This window comes from Triturus cristatus, chromosome 8 (genome assembly GCF_964204655.1).
Source record: "Triturus cristatus chromosome 8, aTriCri1.1, whole genome shotgun sequence".
Classification (NCBI taxonomy): domain Eukaryota; kingdom Metazoa; phylum Chordata; class Amphibia; order Caudata; family Salamandridae; genus Triturus; species Triturus cristatus.
Genome location: NC_140591.1, coordinates 718,662,464 through 718,685,971, shown reverse-complemented (window position 1 = coordinate 718,685,971; position 23,508 = coordinate 718,662,464).

The window sequence follows — 23,508 nt, the reverse complement described above, 5'->3', positions numbered from 1 at the left end:
CTCACTCCACTCAGAGCTAAAAACTGCGATATCGTCGAGATATGCGGCACTGAATTTTTCCAGCCTGGCCAGGACTCTATTTACCAGTCGCTGGAAGGTGGCCGGGGCATTTTTCATCCCGAAGGGCATCATGCGAAAGCGATAGTGCCCATCCGGGGTGGAGAAGGCGGACCGCTCCTTGGCTCCTTCTGTGAGCGCAATTTGCCAGTAGCCGCAGGTGAGATCGAAGGTGCTGAGGAACCGAGCAGCCCCGAGCCGGTCAATGAACTCGTCGGCTCGGGGAATGGGGTGGGCATCGGCTCGGGTGACTTCATTGAGTCCCCGGTAGTCCACGCAGAAGCAGAGTTCTGGTGCGACCCCGGGGGCAGCTGCTTTTGGGACCAGGACCACGGGGCTGGCCCAGGGGCTGTCTGAGGGTTCGATCACGCCTAGGGTCAACATTTTCGAGACTTCGACTTGGATACAGGACCGGACCCGATCAGGGACTCGGTAGGCTCGGTGTCTCACTGGGGGGCTGTCCCCGGTATCCACATCATGGACACACCAGTCGGTGACCTTGGGGACCAGGGAGAAAAGGTCTGGAAACTGCCCTAGGAGCTGGCGGCAATCCTCACGCTGCTGGGGAGTGAGAGACGGGGAGAGGTTCACTCCCTCTACGGAGCCGTCCTTCTCTTTGGTGCACAGGAGATCGGGGAGAGGATCTGACTCCTCCTCGGACCCATCATCAGTGGCCAGTAGGAGGCTCAGCTCCGTTCGCACAAAGTGGGGCTTGAGGCGGTTCACGTGGAGGACCCGGAGGGGGTCTCGGGGGACTGGACGTCCACCAAGTACGTGACCTGGCTCTTCCGCTAAACCACTTTGAAGGGCCCGGTCCATTTATCCTGGAGGGCGCAGGGTTTCACGGGGGCCATGACCCATACCTGCTGGCCCGGCTGAAACTCGACCAGAGTGGCGTTCTGGTCGTACCAGCGCTTCATCTCCTCCTGACTCGCCTCCAGGTTGGCCTTGGCCATTTCTCGGAACCTTCTAGTCTGATTTCGGAGGGTCAGGACGTAACGGAACACATCTGGGGGGGGGGCCCGAGGCGCCGCCTCCCAGCCTTCCTTGACCAGGCTGAGGGGCCCCCTGACGGGGTGCCCGTAGAGTAACTCAAAGGGGCTGAACCCCAAGGATTTCTGGGGAACTTCGCGGTATGCGAATAGGAGGCAGGGGGGCAGGATGTCCCACTTACGCCGGAGGGGCTCTTCCAGGCCCGCGATCATCCCCTTCAGAGTCCGGTTAAACCGTTCTACCAGGCCGTTTCCTTGGGGGTGGTACGGGGTGGTGAACTTATAGGACACCCCGCATTGTTGCCATAAGGACTTCATGTATCGGGAGATAAAGTTGGTACCGCGATCGCTCACGACCTCGCGGGGGAAACCCATGCGGGAGAAGATTCCCATCAATGCCCGGCCCACCACGGGGGCCGTGACGGTGCGCAGGGGGATGGCCTCAGGGTAACGGGTGGCATGGTCCACCAGGACGAGGATGAACCGGTGCCCTTGGGAGGTTGGGGGGTCCAGGGGCCCTACAATGTCGATCCCGACCCGCTCAAAAGGGGTACTGACGGCAGGGAAGGGTTGGAGGGGAGTCTTGCTCTTTCCTCCGCTCTTCCCACTGGCCTGGCACGTGGGACAGGACTTGCAGTGGGCTCCTACATCTGCTTTCATTCGGGGCCAGTAGAAGTGGGTCACGAGGCGACTGTACGTTTTGTCCTGGCCCAACTGGCCTGCGAGGGGGACATCGTGGGCCAAGCCCAGGAGGAGGTTTCGGAAGGGTAGGGGTACCACCAGCACCCGGCCGGAACTTGGCTCCACCGACTTCTGTTCGCTGTACAGGAGGTCATTCTCCCAATACACCCGGTGCGTCCCCGTCTGGTCGCCTGCGGCCTGGGCCTCTGCCTGTTGCCGGGGCCCGTCCAGGGAGGGACAGGTAGCCTGCTCTCTGCAGAACTCTTCTCGGGAGGGGCCCCCCTCGTGGCGCCACTGGGCTAATTCGGGCAGATCGCCGAACTCGGTGACTGGGGTGGAGTCGGAAGGCGGGGGTTCGTCACTGGCGATCGACTCTTCTGGTGGGGTAATGGGGGGACCCTCGGCTGGGACCATCCTATCTTCAGGGGTCGGGGCGTCGTCGACTTCCCTCAGGGGGGTCAGTCAAGCCGCCATGGATCGAGTGGTGGCGCACACCCACTCAGGGAGGCCCATCATCCCTAGATGGGTCTTGCGCTCAACTTGTCCCCAGGGGGAACTTTCCAGGTCGTTCCCCAGGAGACAGTCGACGGGCTGGGAGGTTCTCACTGCAACCTTCAGTTTACCGACCACCCCTCCCCACTCAAAGGGCACCAGGGCTACCTTACATAGGCTTTCTGTGTTGTCGGCTGAAATGACAGGGCAAAAGACGTTGGGGAGGACCTGGTCTTCGTGTACTAAATGGCTAAGGACACCGGTGATGCTGGCCCCGGTGTCACGGAGGGCTTCTACTTGGTGGCCATTGATCGTTACGAGCTGCCCATATTTCTTTGTGTTAGAGGGCAGGAGGCTCCCAGGGACCATCTCTCTATCTCCTAAGGATACTAGGGCCATAGCGGCGGGTTCCCACTCCTCGGCCTCCTCAACCTCCTCCCCCAGGGCTACATTGGCTATCTGTCTAGTAGGGGGTGCTGCCTGGGTGGTGCGTGGGGCCATGGGGCATTCAGGGTCGTTGGCGTAATGCCCGGGCTTCTGGCAACGGAAACAAGTGATGGTTACCCGGTGCCCCCGTCTAAGGGGGAGGCCGGATACAGCTGGTGGGGGTGCCGGGAAAGGTGGAGGTTGGGACTTCGGGGGACTAGCCTGGGACTCTCTCTGCCCTCCCTGGTTTCCCCCCCTCTCTGGCGGGGTGGTCCCTGACTGGCTCAGGGGTACTCTCCTACAGGGCCCCGGGAGACCCGGGTGTTGGTCCAGCGATCCGCCTCGACAGCCAGCTTTCTTGGGTCCGTGAGCTTGCTGTCGAGCAGATGCTGGCGGAGTTCCACAAAGCAGTTGGCCGCCAGGTGTTCCCACAGCATAAGGTCTGTTAGTTCTTCCAGGGAGGTTACCTTGCTGCCCTTGATCCATCCATCGAAGGCGCGGCTGAAGAAATTCACATATTCCACCCAGGTGGTACCCGGGATCTTCCTGCAGTCCCGGAACCGCTGACGGTACATCTCCGGGGTGAGGCCGTACCTTGTGAGGAGGGCCGCTTTCATGTGTTCATAGGATGTTTGCATGGAGGTGGGTAGGTCGAGCAGGGTGTCTCTCCCTTCGCTCAGGAATCGTCCCCATAACCCAGCCCCCCAATCCTTCTGTGGGACCCGATGGGAGGTCATGGCGACCTCGTAGGCCCGGAACCACTGCTGAATGTCATCATTTTTGTAATATTCTTTGACCACATCCTTGGGGATGTGGACCTTCTGTTCCGTCGGGGCGGCCGCCTCCCGGTTCCCCGGGGGCCGCGTTTCTTCGCTTCTTGCTTTCAGTTCTATTTCCTTCAGGCTGCGTTCATGTTCCAGTTGAAGTCTCTTTCCCTTGTGTTCTCGTTGGAGTTTCTTCTCTTCTAGTTCTCCTTGTACTCGCAACTGTTCTACTGCTAGCTTTTTCTCGGCTAATTTCAGCTCGCCCTCAATTTTGAGTTTGGCTAATTCGAGCTCGTGATGGCGACTTTTTTCTCTGTCTGCGAGTTCCTCCGGGGATAGTCCCCCGTCTGGTACGAAGCCTCGCACCTGGTTGCTGCTGCGTTCTCCTTGGGAGGGTCCAGCTTCGTCGTGGGGCTCCCCCGCTCCTTCTGGCCGGGAGGCTCCAGAATCCACCCAAGCTTTCAGTGTCTTTTGCATATCTTCTTTGGTGTTGAGACCAGTGGTAGCGATTCTGAGTTCCTTACAGAATTGTTTTAGTTCTTTGTGAGTGTACTCTTCCAGCTGTTCCACCTGGAACACGGTACTGGCGTCGTCTTCTATGAGAACCATGGCGTTTCCTTCTGCCATCTTTGTCGGTAGTGCGTCAGCCGTTCACGGTACGATCTCTAGATTATGGGCCCGAATCCCGTCGCTTGCCACCAATGTTAGAAGGCGACCTCAGAGGGGCCCGGAGGGGGCCCTGACTGCCCTGAGACCCACCATCGAGGTATCGTAGCCGGGCACTGGCGGGAGACTCCTCAGGGGAGGAACCTCGTATCTAGGATCGCACACTCGGCACCACACGACAGAGAGACACCACACGAGGAGTTCTTACGAGCAAATCTTTATCAGATTGGAGTGGTAGGATCTTTATGATCAGCACGGCAAATATATACAAGCAGAGCGTGGGCTCTCAGAGTCTTGGAGGGGAGTAGGAGGTAGCGGGACAGTCTTTGGGGATATGGATCAAATGCAGGAGCGTACCCGTCGCACAGCTCACAATCCTCGAGCTGGGGGATACGCTTGTTGTCGTGGGGTCCGGCGGGACCAAGAGAGTCTGTGGGAGCCGCGAGTCACTCAGCAGGGCTCGGATACAAGTTCGGTGGTCTTATGATCTTCGAGGAGCCGCGAGTCACTCAGCAAGGCTCAAGCACAAGTTCGGAGGTCTTACGATCTTCAAGGAGCCGCGAGTCACTCAGCAGGGCTCAAGCATAAGTTCGGAGGTCTTACGATCTTCAGGGAGCCGCGAGTCGCTCAGCAGGGCTCAAGCACAAGTTCGGAGGTCTTACGATCTTCAGGGAGCCGCGAGTCGCTCAGCAGGGCTCAAGCACAAAGTCGGAGGTCTTACGATCTTCAGGGAGCCGCGAGTCACTCAGCAGGGCTCAGGTGTTCCAAGGCGAATCCGCCGGACAGTCCCAGAGCACCCCTTGTTATAGGGCGACTCCTCTTTGATGTCCGGAGTCCGTGCAGGCAGGGGTCTTGTCACCTGGGGGTCGCTTGTTGGGGTTTCCTGCCATTGTCTTTTGATCCTTTCAGGGCCGGGTCGGGAGGAGTCCCAGACACCCAGCAGGCGTGGAGCCAGCCCTCGGGGAGGCCGGCAGGTCGATCGAAACCCACCGTCCCAGGGAAGCGCAGAGGTGTGATAGAAACTGCTCCTCCCTCTCTCATCCCAAGGGGAGCGTGATGTCCTCCATCCGGAGTGGCGCCTCTAGGCCAGGGTCGCGCTGGGCCGGACGGCCATCTTGTTGCATGAAGTGGTCACGCGGGCCCGGTGTGGCCGAAGGGCAGAAGGCCACGGACGGGGAAGCCCGGGTTGGGTGCGTGCGAGTTCTGGTGGGAAGGATCGGCTAGGCCGTGGGTTTGGGGGCTGGTGTGAGGTGCAGGGGTCAGGTCTAGCTATGTTACGAGGGCCGGGTCTAACAAAGACCTTTCTACAGGAAGAAGGCTTTGCATGGTAAGAGCTTAACCATTAATGAGGCTCATGACTCTGTGAGGGATGGGCTCTAACTACAATGTGTGTACTGAGTGCAGACTGCGCTTAGCAGGAGCTTGACTATTTAATGTAGTTTGGGTGTGTGGAGGGAGCAGGCTGTCAGTGAAGATCTATGCATAGGCAATAGCTCTATTTGTTAGGTGAATTGATAGGTTTTTGCACATAAAAATATTAAATTATGAAAATAATTTATATTGCAGATTTTGCTTTTAGATTTTCTAGTCAAATTTTAAAAGCAACTTTTAATAGTAACAATACAGGTGTGTTTCCAATTGTATTATTTTTTGGATGTTCAATACTCTTGTGGAATCCCCTGGGACTCAGATAAGAGTCTCTCAGCCATGAAAGACCCTGTGGGAAATCCGAGTGGTATTTACTTCCTGTTTTTGTTCCACTGGGAGTCTCATGAGCATGTCAACGTTTAAAAAAAGTTGTATTTACTATGAAAGAGTGTTTTTTTAAGTTTGAATCTAGAGGTTTTCTTACTTGGTTAGTAATTGGTGTTTCCTTGTGTCTTATTTTGTAAAACTTTCCCCATTTTAAACCTTCACACTCACACAGGAGGGTCGCAGGAGTTCCTTTGAGAGTCCTGCTGGAGTGATGTCACATACATGACAGACATCTGATTTGTTAAGATCAATGTTTTTCTTCATTTACAGGAAATTCCTACACTTCATTTCAGGTTTGTCCTTGACTCGTGTTGGACTACTGTAGAATGTTTGCTTTTTTGAAACTTAGTGGTTCAACATGGCATCAGGTGAAGAACAGGAGTTTCAGGAGAAGGAGGACAAGACCATATCCCAGGCCACAAAAGAGTCTCTTATGAAGCAGTTCTTCAGTATTCTGGAAGGAATTAAAACAGGTGTGTCACATTTTGCCACAATCAATATGTGCAAAAAGGAGTTTTAGGGGCAGCAACAAAAAGTACATCTATTGTACTATAAGTATTTGGAGGCATATGAGATCAATGCATCACATCCAGGTACCTTGTGCATAGTAGCAGCAGAATACTGAGGCCTCTACTTTAACAATGATGGATTCAACACAGATCTGTGACTGGGGGTGAGTGTCTGAAACGTTTCAGCGCTCTGTCCATCATCTACTTGTGTTTGCTTTGTCTGTGCTAAGTTGGCTGGGTATGCCCAGACGTGGGTTCCTTGCGCACTTTGCACTGGATTCAAGCTAGCTTGGCGGATGAGGGGTGTTACCCCAAAACTAGTGCAAAGATGCTTGTTTCTAGTCCAGGGAAGACCTTGCCTGGCAGTTTGGGATGGATTGTTCCCATGAGTGACACGATCAAGACTGATTTGCATATGGCTGGGTCTGAACTAGGGTGGCGAAGTGAGCTAAAGAACGATGATGGATTCAACCCAGATCTGTGACAGGGGGTGAGTGTCTGAAATGTTTCAGTGCTCCATCCATCATCTCCTTGTGATTGCTTTTTCCACCCTAAGATGGCATGGTATGTCTAGATGTGGTTCCTTGCTTACTTTGTCACTGGATTCAAGCTAGCCTGGCTGATGAGGGGTGTTACACCAAAACTGATCTCAGGATGTTTGTATCTGGTCCAGGGAAGACCTGGCTTGGGAGTTTGGGCTAGGCTGTTTCCATGAGGGACATGGTCAAAACTGATTTTCGGATGCCTGGGTCTGAACTAGGGTGGCGAAGTGAGCTAAAAAACGATAATGGATTCAACCCAGATCTGTGACTGGGTGTGAGTGTCTGAAGGTTTCAGTGCTCTGTCCATCATCTCCTTGTGTTTTCTTTTACTGCCCTAAGATGGCAGATAATGCCCAGATGTAGGTCTCTTGCTCACTTTGCCGCTGGATTCAAGCTAGCCTGGCTGATGAGAGATGTTACGCTCAAACCGGTCCTAGGATGCCTGTTTCCGGTCCATGGAAGACCTTCCTTGGCAGTTCAGGCTGAACTGTTCCTATGAGGAGCAGGGTCAAGACTGATTTGCATATTGCTGGGTCTGTACTGGGGTGGCGAAGTGAGCTAAAGAACGATGATGAATTCAACCCAGATCTGTGACTGGGGGTGAGTGTCTGAAAAGTTTCATCGCTCCGTCAATCATCTCCTTGTGTTTTCGTTTTCTGCCCTAACATGGAAAATTATGCCCATACGTAGGTTTCTTGCTCATTTTGCCACTGGATTCACGATAGCCTGTCTGTTACCCGAAACAGGTCTCAGGATGATAGTTTCCAGTCCAGGGAAGACCTGGCTTGGCAGTTTGGGCTAGACTATTCCCATTAAGGACAGGGTCAAGACTAATTTGCATATGACTGGGTCTGAACTGGGGTGGCAAAGTGAGCTAACGAACAATTATGGATTCAACCCAGATCTGTGACTGGGGGGGTGAGTGTCTGAAATGTTTCAGCGCTCTGTCCATCTTCCCCGTATGTTTGCTTTGTCTGTCCTAAGTTGACAGGGTATGCCCAGCTGGGGGTCCCTTGCTCACTTTGACACTGGATCCAAGCTAGCCTGGCTGATGAGGAATGTTACCACGAAACCGGTCCCAGGATGCTTGATTCCAGTCTAGGGAAGACCTGCCTTGGCAGTTCGGGCTAGACTGTTCCCATGAGGGACAGTGTCAAGACTGATTTGAAAATAGCTGGGTCTGAACTGGGTTGGCGAAGTGAGCTAAAGAACGATGATGGATACAACCCAGATCTGTGACTGGGGGTGAGTGTCTGACAAGTTTCAACGCTCCGTCCATCATCTCCATGTGTTTGCTTTGTCTGCCTGAAATTGGCATGGTATGCCCAGACGTGGGTCCCTTGCGCACTTTGCCACTGGATTCAAGCTAGCCTGGCTGATATGGGGTGTTACCCCAAAACCGGTGCCAGGAAGCTTATTTCCGGTCGAGGGAAGACCTGGCTTGGCAGTTTGGGCCGGACTGTTCCTATGAGGGACTGGATCAAGACTGATTTGCATATGGCTGAATCTGAACTGGGGTGCCAAAGTGAGCTAAAGAAAGATGATGGATTCAACCCATATCTGTGACTTGAGGTGAGTGTCTCAAATGTTTCAGCTCTTCATCAATGACCTCCTTCTGTTTGCTCTGTCCACCCTAAGTTGGCAGGGTATGCCCTGACGTTCGTCCCTCGCTCACTTTGCAACTAGATTCAAGTTAGCCTGGCTGATTAGGGGTGGGACCACAAAAATGGTCCCAGGATGCTTGTTTCTGGTCCAGGGAAGACCTGGCTTGGTAGTTCGGGCTGGACTGTTCCCATAAGAGACAGGGTCAAGACTGAATTGCGTATGGATGGGTCTGACCTGGGGTGGTGAACTGAGCTAAAGAACGATGATGGATTCATCCCAGATCTGTAACTGGGGGTGAGTGTCTGAAAAGTTTCAGCGCTCCATCCATCATCTCCTTATGTCAGCTTTGTCTGCCCTACGTTGGCCGTATATGCCCAGACATAGGTCTCTTGCTCACTTTGCCACTGGATTCATGCTAGCCTGGCTGATGAGGGGTGTTACCCCAAAACAGGGCCCAGGATGCTAGTTTCTAGTCCAGGGAAGACCTGGATTGGCAGTTCGAGCTGGACTGTTCCCATAAGGGACAAGGTCAAGACTAATTTGCATATGGCTGGGTCTGAACTGGGGTAGCAAAGTGAGCTAAAGAACGATGATGGAGTAAACCCAGATCTGTGACTCGGGGTAAGCGTCTAAAAAGATTCAGCACTCCGTTCATCATCTCCTTATGTTTGCTTTGTTTGCCCTAAAATGGCAGGGTATGCCCAGCCGTGGGTCCCTTGCTCACTTTGCCACTGGATTCAGGCTAGCCTGAGTGATGAGGGGTGTTACCGCAAAACAAGTCCTAGGATGCTTGTTTCCGGTCCGGGGAAGACCTGCCTTGGCAGTTCAGGCTGGATTTTCCCATGAGGGACAGGGTCAAGACTGATTTGCATGTGGCTGGGTCTGAACTGGGGTGGCGAAGTGAGAACGATGATGGATTCAACCCAGATCTGTGACTGGGGGTGAGTGTCTGAAAAGTTTCAGCACTCTGTCAATCATCTCCTTGTGTTTGCTTTGTATGCCCTAAGTTGGCATGGTATGCCCAGACGTGCGTTCCTTGCTCACTTTGACACTGTATTCAGGATAGCCTGGCTAATGAGGGACAGGGTCAGGACTGATCTGCATATTGCTAGGTCTGAAGTGGTGTGGCGCAGTGAGCTAAAGAACGATGATGGATTCAACCCAGATCTGTGACTGGGGGTGAGTGTCTGAAAAGTTTCAATGCTCCGTCAATCATCTCCTTGTGTTTGCTTTGTCCGTCCTAAGTTGGCAGGGTATGCCCAGGCATGCGTCCTTTGCTCACTTTGCCACTGGAATCTGGATAGCCAGGCTGATGAGGGGTGTTAACCCGAAACACGTCCCAGGATGCTTGTTTGCGGACCAGGGAAGGCCATACATGGCAGTTTGGGCTGGACTGTTCCTATGAGAGACAGTGTCAAGACTGATTTGCAAATAGCTGGGTCTGAACTGGGTTGGCGAAGTGAGCTAAAGAACGATGATGGATACAACCCAGATCTGTGACTGGGGGTGAGTGTCTGAAAAGTTTCAACGCTCCGTCCATCATCTACATGTGTTTGCTTTGTCTGCCTGAAATTGGCATGGTATGCCCAGACGTGGGTCCCTTGCTCACTTTGCCACTGGATTCAAGCTAGCCTGGCTTATGAGGGGTGTTACCCCAAAACCGGTCCCAGGAAGCTTATTTCCGGTCGAGGGAAGACCTGGCTTGGCAGTTTGGGCCGGACTGTTCCTATGAGGGACTGGATCAAGACTGATTTGCATATGGCTGGGTCTGAACTGGGGTGCCGAAGTGAGCTAAAGAAAGATGATGGATTCAACCCATATCTGTGACTTGGGGTGAGTGTCTCAAATGTTTCAGCTCTTCATCAATGATCTCCTTCTGTTTGCTCTGTCCGCCCTAAGTTGGCAGGGTATGCCCTGACGTGCGTCCCTTGCTCACTTTGCAACTAGATTCAAGTTAGCCTGGCTGATTAGGGGTGTGACCACAAAAATGGTCCCAGGATGCTTGTTTCTGGTCCAGGGAAGACCTGGCTTGGCAGTTCGGGCTGGACTGTTCCCATGAGAGACAGGGTCAAGATTGAATTGCGTTTGGATGGGTCTGACCTGGGGTGGTGAACTGAGCTAAAGAACAATGATGGATTCATCCCAGATCTGTAACTGGGGGTGAGTGTCTGAAAAGTTTCAGCGCTCCGTCCATCATCTCCTTATATTAGCTTTGTCTGCCCTACGTTGGCAGGATATGCCCAGACGTGGGTCTCTTGCTCACTTTGACACTGGATTCATGCTAGCCAGGCTGATGAGGGGTGTTACCCCAAAACAGGGCCCAGGATGCTAGTTTCTAGTCCAGGGAAGACCTGGCTTGGCAGTTCGGGCTGGACTGTTCCCATAAGGGACAGGGTCAAGACTAATTTGCATAAGGCTGGGTCTGAACTGGGGTAGCAAAGTGAGCTAAAGAACGATGATGGATTAAACCCAGATCTGTGACTCGGGGTAAGTGTCTGAAAAGATTCGGCGCTCCGTTCATCATCTCCTTATGTTTGCTTTGTTTGCCCTAAAATGGCAGGCTATACCCAGCCGTGGGTCCCTTGCTCACTTTGCCAGTGGATTCAGGCTAGCCTGAGTGATGAGGGGTGTTACCCCAAAACAAGTCCTAGGATGCTTGTTTCTGGTCCGGGGAAGACCTGCCTTGGCAGTTCGGGTTGGACTTTTCCCATGAGGGACAGGGTCAAGACTGATTTGCATATGGCTGGGTCTGAACTGGGGTGGCGAAGTGAGAACGATGATGGATTCAACCCAGATCTGTGACTGGGGGCGAGTGTCTGAAAAGTTTCAGCACTATGTCAATCATCTCCTTGTGTTTGCTTTGTATGCCCTAAGTTGTCATGGTATGCCCAGACTTGCGTCCCTTGCTGACTTTGCCACTGTATTCAGGATAGCCTGGCTAATGAGGGACAGGGTCAGGACTGATCTGCATATTGCTAGGTCTGAACTGGTGTGGCGCAGTGAGCTAAAGAACGATGATGGATTCAACCCAGATCAGTGACTGAGGTTGAGTGTCAGACAAGTTTCAGTGCTCCGTCCACTGGATTCAAGTTAGCCTGGCTGATGAGGGATGTTATCCCAAAACCGGTCCAGGGATGTTTGTTTCCAGTCCAAGGAGGAACTGCCTAGGCAGCTCAGGCTGGACTGTTCCCATGAGGGACAGGGTCAAGACTGATTTGCATATGGCTGTGTCTGAACTGGGGTAGCGAAGTGAGAACGATGATGGATTCAACCCAGATCTGTGACTGGGGGCGAGTGTCTGAAAAGTTTCAGCACTCTGTCAATCATCTCCTTGTGTTTGCTTTGTATGCCCTAAGTTGGCATGGTATGCCCAGACGTGCGTCCCTTGCTGACATTGCCACTGTATTCAGGATAGCCTAGCTAATGAGGGACAGGGTCGGGACTGATCTGCATATTGATAGGTCTGAACTGGTGTGGCGCAGTGAGCTAAAGAACGATGATGGATTCAACCCAGTTCAGTGACTGAGGTTGAGTGTCAGAAAAGTTTCAGTGCTCCGTCCACTGGATTCAAGTTAGCCTGGCTGATCAGGGATGTTATCCCAAAACCGGTCCAGGGATGTTTGTTTCCAGTCCAAGGAGGACCTGCCTAGGCAGTTCAGGCTGGACTGTTCCCATGAGGGACAGGGTCAAGGCTGATTTACATATGGCTGGTTCTAAACTGGGGCGGGGAAGAGAGCTAAAGAACAATGATGGATTCAACCCAGATCTGTGACTGGGGGTAAGTGTCTGAAAATTTTCCGTCCATCATCTCCTTGTGTTTGCTTTGTCCTCCCTAGGTTGGCAGGTTATGTCCAGACGAGCGTCCCTTGCTCACTTTGCCCCTGTATTCAGAAAAGCCTGGCTGATGATGTTATGAGTGGTCAAAATTCAGCAGCAGTTTCATGAGGATTACTTTAATGTTTGGACTTATGTTGGTTAAAGAGGGTTGTACTATGATTATTTTAACAGAGTATGCATCATGTTACTTAGCTCTCAAGCATTATGTTATTCATCATTGCATGGCATGTTATCTTATGGTTAAGTGATGCCAATATGATTATTATCCTCCATACAACATAATGCAATTCATCAGAATATTGTCAACCTGATTGTAAAGAACTTCTTTTGGTCAAACCTCAGTTATGCCATGTGCCTTTCCGGCCAGAGCATGCTGCTAATGCTCACATTATGCAAATTGTCAAAAGACGGTCCAAACATGGTACTCACCTGGCTCTAGCCTTGCTCCCGTCATTCCCCGAAGCGCACCAAAGAGATATCAGTTCCAGAGTTCCCTGGATTCCTGTCCCTTGGCGCGTCTTCCGGCTCCTGGCAAAGACAAAGAAAAGAGACTTGAAGAGCGGTTGCTTAGCAACCTAAGAATCAAGCTTGGTAAAGGGCATTCTCGAGTAAATATATATCCGCGGTCAGACTTTCATTACCTTTTAAAAGTGGCCTGGACTTTTTGGAGTTTACTTGAGCAGAAGTAATTCAAGGCAAGAATTACTAGAGACTTAAATACACTTTTTATTTATGTGATATATGCTCAGGAAACAATAACCCTAAAACAGTTGTGTTATTGAAGCATATTGAATCGAGATTGCACCACAAAAAGATTTTTGAAACATTGTACTGGTATTAGTGCCTGTATTCTTTTCTTTGTGTTTTTATTGTATTTTTATTTTCAAATCGTTAGAGGCACATTACAAGGCACAACAGGTATGTTAATAATACATACTAATTATTGCTGTTTATGTACTCGTAATGCTCATTTGAATTGGCAGTAATTCCTTTTTTTTGTTTAACATTGTGTTCAGATTATATTACTGGAGTCTCGCAATAGGAAATAGTGTGTTTAAATAGAATCTTTGTACTGAAATCAACAAATCAGTGATTTTCACATAACTAGAAACTGGTAGGCAATCCAGTTAAGAAAATATCTCAAAATACAATAGTCCAGAAATAATTGAAGTACATGCATGAATAAGGTAGATTATTTTTCTTGTAGAGTAACCACACATTGATCAGTGTTTCTCCTACAAATAAGAGAACATCCCTTCATCCCTTCCACCAGAGAGACATCCCAGAAAGACACACCCAGCAACGTTGACGGAGGTTTCTTGTTTCTCTTGTCTCTCACTCCCATCCCCCTTCCCCCTGGGAGTTATCTGGGCAGCAAGCGTGAATCATCCTTGCTGTTCTGGTAAGTTCTGGAGGAATTTGGGAACAGTCAGCATCAAGGAAGGAACAACTGGAGTGCAGGTGGGTGACTCGTAACAAAAAGTGAAGCCCAAAACTCCTTTTTTTTGTTCCTTCCCTGATTCTGGTAATCATGGAGGAGTTTGATCAGGACAAACTGGATTCTTCACAAATGGATGTACTTCTTCAAAAATTAATGGAAGAGATGTAGCAGCTTAGGCAGGAAAATCACGCACTTAGACAAGAAACAGACCGAGCTAAATCCGAGTTCGCTAGTTGGAGAGATGCACATAGGTCAGACACTAGACCCATTCTTGCTCCATCTAAATTTGGTCCAATATCTTCAACTTCTCACACTGATCAGAATATTCAGGTAACAGTAGTGCCACCTAGTCCTGTCCCCCTGGCTAATCCTGAACGCTTCATGGGTGATAGTAATCATTTTGCGTCCTTTATGAGCCAATGTCAACTACATTTTTTGTGTAAACCGCAGATTTTTGTCACTGATACCACTAAAGTTGCTTTCATCATTTCCTACTTAGGAGGAGTAGCAGCTAATTGGGCTATGCCCTTGATAGACACAAATGATCCTTTACTTCATAATTTAGTTGCCTTCAAAACAGCCATATCGCGTTTATTTGTGAAACACGTTTTATTCAAGCATCTGATAATGAGTTATTAAACATATGCCAGGGGTCAAAAGATTTAATCAGTTTCTATAACTAGTTTTAATAGGTTATTGTCTGAAACACACTGGCCAGAAGAGAAAAGAATCTCATTATTTTACCGCGGCCTTAAAGATGACCTAAAAGATTCCTTAGCACACATTGTTAATGTACCTAATGATTATATGGAATTGCTAGACTTAGTGGTCAATCTCAGTCATAGTTTGGGAGAAAGAAAGAATGAGACCCAGAGGTGATACAAGAGTCTTACACTTCAAAATAGAAAAATAGTGTGGAAGCAATGCAGATTGGAGGTATAAAAGGTCTATTATACTCTGAGTAAAAGGATAGGCGACGTAAGGGAAACTTAGGTTTATGTTGCGGAAAAGCTGGACATTATGCCAAAGACTGCCCAGTTAAGCCAAAAAAGAAAAAGGCTATAACTATTACTGACAAACACACTTCAGATTTGGAAAACTAGCTTTCTCGAGGAGTAATGAGATCGTCTCTTCGAGAAAAGACACTCTACAGATCTCACAGTACGCTACTAATATTATCAACCGAATTCCAAGACACATGACAATTAGACTAACCTTCATTTTTACTGCCCAACAAAGGCAGAGTCTTGCAGTGCTAATAGATTCCGGGGCCACTGGCAAGTATTTAGACCTAAAACTTGCTAAAAAGTTAGGAATTATTCAGATTCTGAAAACAAAGCAACAACCAGTGAGAGCTGTTGATGGCTCAGCCCTTTCCTCTGAATTGATCAAGTTTCATACAGCACCACTAACTTTAGTTGGCAAAAACGGCCATACAGAGGAAACAGTATTTGACTTAATTGACACACCCACCTTTGGCGTAATACTTGGAGTTCCTTGGCTAGAACTACACTACCCTAAAATTGACTGGGTCAAAAGAACAGTCACTTTAGACTCTGCGTATTGCAGAACCCAATGTTACAAGGAAACCTAAGATCCAATAGTTCCATTATTTTGTTCTGTAGTCCAAATTTGCCCTCCGTCTCTACCTCCTGAATATAAGGACTTTTCAGAAGTCTTTGACCCTGTCCAAGACACCCAGTTACCACCACACAGGGTGTACGATTGCAGGATAGATCTAAATCCTGATACAGTATTACCCGGTAGCAGGATTTACGCATTAACCGAGCCAGAAACCCAGTATTTAAAAATGTATTTGGACGAATCGTTGGAAATCGGTTTTATCAGACAGTCTACATCACCTGTTTCTTTGCCACGTTTTTTTGTGGCCAAAAGGTCCGGCGATCTCAGGGCTTGCATCGATTATCGTGCAATCAACAAAGCTACAATTAAGAATCGCTACGCACTGCCACTCATTCCAATCCTGTTAAATCAAGTAAAGGGGTCTACCAACTACAGTAAGCTTGACTTACGGGGCGCGTACCACCTCATTCATATTAAAGAAGGAGACGAAAGGAAGACCGCATTTTGCACGAAATTCGGTCTCTTTGAATATACAGTCATGCCATTCAGTTTCTGTAATGCCCCAGCCGCGTTTCAATATTTTATTAATGAAGTACTCCATGATCTACTTGATGTTTGCGTCATCGTATACATTGATGACATACTAATTGTGTCTAAAACAGAAGAGGAGCATACACAACATGTTTGCTCTGTTTTACAACGGTTACAAGAACATTCTTTGTACGCAAAACTTGAAAAATGTGTCTTTAATACTAAAAGAGTAGAATTCTTAGGATATTGGCTCTCTCCAGAGGGTATTACCATGGACCCTAAGAAGGTGGAAGCTGTTTTTAATTGGCCGGCTCCATCTTCTGTAAAAGAAACACAGTGGGTGCGAGGATTCGCTAATTTCTATAGGCGATTCATAGCTAACTTTTCTGAAATAGTCACACCTATAACACAGCTTCTATGCAAGGGTCAACTGTTCCAATGGAATTTAGATGCAGAATCTGCGTTTAACAAATTAAAACAGGCCTTCATATCAGCACCCATCTTAATTCACCCAGATCTAGACAAACCATTTTTTGAAGAGGCAGGTGCCTCTCAAAATGCATTAGGAGGTGTATTAATGCAGAAAGACGCAAACACAGGACATTTGCATCCAATTGCCTTCTACTAACGGAAACTGTAACCAGCTGAGCAAAATTTCACTGTGGCAGAACGAGAATTACTGGCAATTAAGGCTGTGTTTCAAGAATGGATGCATCACCATAGCCATATTCACAGACCACAAGAACCTTCAGTTTTTTTCTTCTGTTAAAGCACGCACTCCCAGGCAAATGCGTTGGTTACACTTCTTTAGTGAATTTGATTTCCTAATAACTTATCGTCCTGGGCAGAAACAACTCATATCTGACACTTTATCGAGAATGTGTAGCGAGAACCATTCAAACAAACATAATCACCCTCAACACATTATCCCACCAGAAAAGATAGTAGCTGTTACTCAGGAAGATCATTTTTTGAACACTGTAAAACAAAGTGTGCAGAACCTAAATCAACAATGTTGGCTAGCCAATAAAGACAATTCCATTCGTGACAGGTATTTCTTTCACAATGATAAACTCTATGTTCCACTCAAAGCACCACAACAACAGATACTCCATTGGAACCATGACTCTAGTATTGCTGGACATCCTGGAACGAGTAAAACATTAGAATTATGTTCAAGAAATTTCTGGTGGAATAATATTAGATATGACGTTCAACAATACATAAAAGCCTGTCCAGTTTGTGCTAGAAACAAATCCCTTCACTTAGGCTCCTACAGGTCTTTTACAACCCTTTCCAATACCACCAGTCTCCTGGCATACCATCAGTTTATTACTGATCTCCCTAAATCTAATAATCACACTACAATTTCGGTAGTAGTGGATTTATTGTCTAAAATGGGACATTTCATTCCTTTAAAAAAACTCCCAACTGCAATTGAATTCAGCAAAATATTTATTAATAATATCATGAAACTTCATGGACTCCCAAGTCAAATTGTTTCCGATTGCGACCCTCAATTTATCTAAACATTTTGGAAACAGCTTTGCAGTCATTTAGGAATAAAAATAGCCTTGTCCTCTGACTGTCATCCTCAAACTGATGGCCAAACAGAAAAAGTAAATCAATATCTTGAACAGAGTTTATGCTGTCTTACTTCCACAGTATCATCACAATGGGACTTGGCATTACCACTGGCAGAATTTTCTTATAACAACAGTCTTCACTCAGCATTGCGTTTTTCCCCCTTTTCTTTTTCTACAGGAATTCACCCAAGATCTCTTCCTGCCACTATGCCACATCTAAGTGATACTATACCAGCTGTCACAGAGAGATTAACACAATTACAAAAGATACAAAAAATGGCCAAAAATAGTTTAGCTAAAAATGAAATTAAAACAAAGATAACCACAGGAAAACACAACACCCTATAAAGTAGGAGACTTAGTCTGGCTATCCACCAGGAATATCCAATTAGAGGGTCCTAAAAAATTAGAACCAAGGTATATTGGTCCTTATCCTATTTGCCAAATTTTGAATCCAGTCTCCGTAAAGTTAGAATTACAGAAGATCATGTCATCCACCACATTTTCCATGTGTCCCTTCTTAAACCCCACAATCCATTAACAAGAGCAGATAACTCACCCCCACCTATCGTTGTGGGAGACCATGTTGAGTATAAAGTATATCGAATAATAGATGCCAAAAGGATACGCGGTGGATTACATTATTTAAGTGATTGTAAAGGCTATGACCCCTCCAAACAATCTTGGGAACCTGAAGCTCATGTACATGCCCCACGATAGGTTCGCGCATTCAATGCTTTGCACCCTGATAAGCCTCGTCCTCTTAAAAGACATTTGTGGGGGGGAACTGTTATGGGTGGACAGAATTCAGCAGCAGTTTCATGAGGATTACTCTGATGTTTGGACTTATGTTGGTTAAAGAGGGTTGTACTATGCTTATTTTACCAGAGCTTGCATCATGTTATTTAGCTCTCAAGCATTAGGTTATTCATCATTGCATGGCATGTTATCTTATGGTTAAGTGTTACCAATATGATTTTTATCCAGCATACAACATCATACAATTCATCAGAATATTGTCAACCTGATTGTAAAGAACGTCTTTTGGTCAAACCACAGTTAAGACATGTGCCTTTCCGGCCCGAGCATGCTGCTAATGCTCACATTATGCAAATTGTAAAAAGACTGTCCAAATGTGCGCCCAAACGTGCTGCTCATGCTCAAATCATGCAAATTGTCTAAACGGCTCAACGTGCGCACGTGTAAACAGGCTCTCCGTGCACACGTGTATGCAGAAACAGGAGCGGAGCGCTTAGGTATTTAAATCGCGCTCGCTCCTGCACTTGCGTTTCGCTTTTTGAATCTCCCCGGTACACACCTGACTCCAGCATTGCTCCCGTCGTTCCCCTAAGCGCACCAAAGAGATCCCAGTTCTGGAGTTCCCTGGATTCCTGTCCCTTGGCACGTCTTCGGGCTCCTGGCAAAGACAAAGAAAAGAGACTTGAAGAGCGGTTGCTTAGCAACCCAAGAATCAAGCTTGGTAAAGTGCATTCTCGAGTAAATATATATCCGCGGTAAGACTTTCATTACCTTTTAAAAGTGGCCTGGACTTTTTGGAGTTTACTTGAGCAGAAGTACTTCAAGGCAAGAATTACTAGAGACTTAAAGAAACTTTTTATTTATGTGATAAATGCTCAGGAAACAATAACCCTAAAAACAGTTGTGTTATTGAAGCATTTTGAATCGAGATAGCACTACAAAAGTGTTTTGAAACAGTGTACTGGTATTTGTGTCTGTAATCTTTTCTTTGTGTTTTATAGTATTTTAGTTTTCGAATCGTTAGAGGCACTTTACAAGGCACAACATGTATGTTAATAATACATACTAATGATTACTGTTTAGGAACTAGTAATGCTCATTTAAATTGGCAGTAATTCCTCTTTTTGTTTAACATTGTGTTCTCGATTATATTGCTGGAGTCTCGCAATAGGAAATAGTGTGTTAAAAAAGAATCTTTGTACTGAAATCAACGAATCAGTGATTTTCACATAACTAGAAACTGATAGGCAATCCTGGTAAGAAAATATTTAAAATACAGTAGTCCAGAAATAATTGTAGAGTAACCACACATTGATCAGCGTTTCTCCTAAGAATAAGAAAACATCCCTTCATCCCTTCCACCAGAGAGACATCCAAGAAAGACACACCCAGCAACGTTGACAGAGGTTTCTTGTTTCTCTTGTCTCTCACTCCCATCCCCCTTCCCCCTGGGAGTTATCTGGGCGGCAATCGTGAATCCTCTTTGCCATTCTGGTAAGATCTGGACGGATCTGGGAACAGTCAGCATCAAGGAAGGAACAAGTGGAGTGCAGGTGTGTGACTCGTAACAGATGAGGGGTGTTACACCAAAACCGGTCCCAGGATGCTTGTTTCCAGTCCAGGGAAGACAAGGCTTGGCAGTTCAGGCTGGACTGTTCCAATGAGGGACAGGATCAAGACTGATTTGCATATGACTGGGTCTGAACTGGGGTGCCAAAGTGAGCTAAAGAACAATGATGGATTCAACACAGATCTGTGACTTGTGGTAAGTGTCTCAAAAGTTTCATAGCTCCGTCCATCATCTTGTATTTGCTTTGTCCACCCTAAATTGACAGGGTATGCCCAAAGGTGGGTCCCTTTCTCACTTTGCCACTGGATTCAAGCTAGCCTGGCTGATGAGGGGTGTTACCCCGAAACCAGTCCCAGGATGCTTGTTTCCAGTCCAGGAAGACCTGGCTTGGCAGTTCAGGCTGGACTGTTCCCATAAGGGACAAGGTCAAGACTGATTTGTATATGGCTGGTTCTAAACTGGGTTGGCGAAGTGAGCTAAAGAACGATGATGGATTCAACGCAGATCTGTGACTGGCGTTGTCTGAAAAGTTTCAGCGCTCCGTTCATCATCTCCTTGTGTTTGCACTGCCTTCAGGTTAACAGCAGGACCATCACTTGGACCGGGGGATAAAGTGCTACCAAAAGTACTTCAAGCATACTGTGACTTGGAGCTGGTGTATGCCAAAATGACAACATACTTCCACAGGTGCTCTAAGGGGGATCATTGTAGGGGCAGAGCACCACTGTTCACGGCAAATCAGTGGAAGAGCACAAGTGCTCCAAAAAACACCTGTTTTTTCTCATTAACTGTTTTGATGCCCTGTTTTTGTTTTTTATATTGACCCCAAGTTGAAAAAAATCCAAAATTCAAAAAAGCGTAACATATGTTAGATTTGTTTTCAAATCGGGTTCTTTGCAATACTGCAAGTACTTTTTTTAAAATTGAAAAATGTAATGTTGTTTGTTGTGTATGTCTCTAGCTTGTTTTATCATAATAGTCTGTTAGAGGAGTCTATTTTTCATAATCAAAAGGTAAGTCTATTGCTATCAGTGGAAATAAAAGCACCTGTAATGACAGATTTGTCTTAAATTTATAAAGATTTTGGGCCTGATTCACAAAGGTAAACCTACAAGCACTCAAGTACTTTTACTACTTTTTGGTATTCACAAACTGCACGTTTATTTTTACTATTGATAATTTTATAACTGCAGAGACCTCACACATAAAAATAGAGGAGAAGCCTATCTTTTTATGTGTGGAGACTCCACAGTATTAAAATTACTATTTTTAAAAGTAAACTTGCAGTTCATGAATCCCCTAAAAAGTAAACTTACACATACGTGGAATTTTATATTTGTGAATCAGGCACAGAAAGTGTAATATTACTACTAGCAAAATTACTAGTAGTAAAATTAAACTCATAGTTTGTGTAAACCAAATCAGCAGTAAAGTTACAAACGTGTAAATTTACCTATGTGAATCAGGCCCTTTGTTTTAGGCCTGCAGTACTTTTTTTAATAAAGACCTAATACAGACCTATTAGAAATGTTATACTTGTACTTATAAAGCAACAGAAATATTTTTTTCTGTTACTTTATAATAAGTAGTAATGCAGTGCAGTGGAATGCACTATCATGCATTACATTGCTTCCTTTGCTTCAAGGGTGTGATCCTTGGGTGTTGTACGGAAATTGCCATGCATCCACCCACAGATTTTGAAGACCTCTTCACAGGGGGAAGGATATGGTAGTAGAGGCTTGCCCTTGTGATAGTGTTTGGGTGTAGTGAGGGACTGGTATCGCCAATAAGATATAGGGAATTGGATGTGGTGAGGGAGTAGCCAGGTCAAAGGCTGTGTGTTGTACACACTTCCCCACACAATGGGTGTTGGGTGTGGTGATGGACTGGCCTTTTCATAATGACCTCTGTACTGTTGTGTAGTTCCTATTTAACCTATAGAGGATAACATAAACTGTGGAATTGGTGGCAGACTGATTCCGTGCACCCCCACGGGATACGTTAGCCTGTCTGTATCAGCTAACTCACAGTGCCACTTGAATCTCCTCTTATTGGGGAGAGAATAGTTCTTGGCAAACTCAGAACATGACAACTCTGATCCCTCAGAATCGTAGAAACAATATACTACCTTCCGCTCAGTCACTCGTGCTCACTTAGATTGTCTCAGAGATACACAGAATAAACATACTGGGCGTTTGTCAATAAGGATTTATTGAACAGTTGTTATTCTAGTGTATAATAGATTAGCTGCAACAACCATTAGAGAGTAGCAGAGATATATGATTAGAAGCACTAAGAAAGTAAATGGATGGTATAATTCTACCATCTTGCAATAATCATGAATACATACAAGTATATAAAACACATGATAAAAGGTGCGTACTCCTACTATGCCTCCCTAACTAGATGTATCTAAGTGTACCTGGCATCTGTGTAGGTGCTATGCCAAGAATCCCTCTAGGATCTAGTCAACCCCATTACCTGAGAATGAGAGAATATGAGACCCCGTCCAGGTCTCAAGTTGGACACCCCGTGAGGGATGTTAGACTACTGCGCGCTGGAGTGTCTGCATGCAGGAACCTCAGCGTATCTGCTCAGTGTATCAGCAGGGAAGTCTCAGTCTCTGTCCTTCAAAGCAAGATGTAATGTATATACACCCATAGGTCTCCCCAGGGGTCCTACCTTGCTGTGTTACTGTGCCGGCCTAAAGGATGACATCAGGCCTGTACTTTATACAGAGATATTTTACAGGAGATGTCAGCTCTGCTGTTGGTCCTGCTGTTCTTCCAAGAAGCCTCATGCATAATGTATGAGATTAGAACTAGGGAAAAACCCGCGTTCTGAATGCAATGTCGTATCTAAGTAAATGGTCAGTGCCTATGAACCGTTATGTATGTAATGTAGGGAAGGATATAGGTGAAAGGTTGCAATGTTACTTGCACCTATATAGGGTACCTATATGGAATATAACAGTACAGGAGGAGGGTTGTGTATAGTTGGGCTTGGCTACATAATTGGGCTTGACTGTGACTGAGGGACTGGCCTCACCTTGAAGTGCTCGATACAGGGCGAACACTGTCTGTCTCCATTAAGAACTCTGGGCCTAATTCACAGAACTAACTTAAGACAAAATCCTAAACTTACTACCATTTTGGTATTCACAGAAGGCACTTACTCATTTTGGTATTCATAGAAGGCACTTACTCATTTCGGTATTCACAGAAGTTAGGAGTCCTAACTTTAGGACTCCTAAATGCCATCTGTGAATACCGAAAGTCTTAAAGTTAGGATTTTTCTCAGTTTAGGAGTAGTAAAGTTAGGACTCCTAACTTTAGGACTCCTAAATGCCTTCTGTGAATACCAAAACTCTTAAAGTTAAGATTTTTCTCAGTTTCGGAGTAGTAAAGTTAGGACTCCTAACTTTAGGACTCCTAAACTGAGAAAAATCCTGACTTTAAGACTTTCGGTATTCACAGAAGGCATTTAGGAGTCCTAAAGTTAGGACTCCTAACTTCTGTGAATACCGAAATGAGTAAGTGCCTTCTGTGAATACCAAAATGAGTAAGTGCCTTCTGTGAATACCAAAATGGTAGTAAGTTTAGGATTTTGTCTTAAGTTAGTTCTGTGAATCGGGCCCTCTGTCAGGCCTGTTTTGTCTACCTAACTTTTTTTAAACGTAATTTGCATGCTTCACTATGACATCACTTTAAC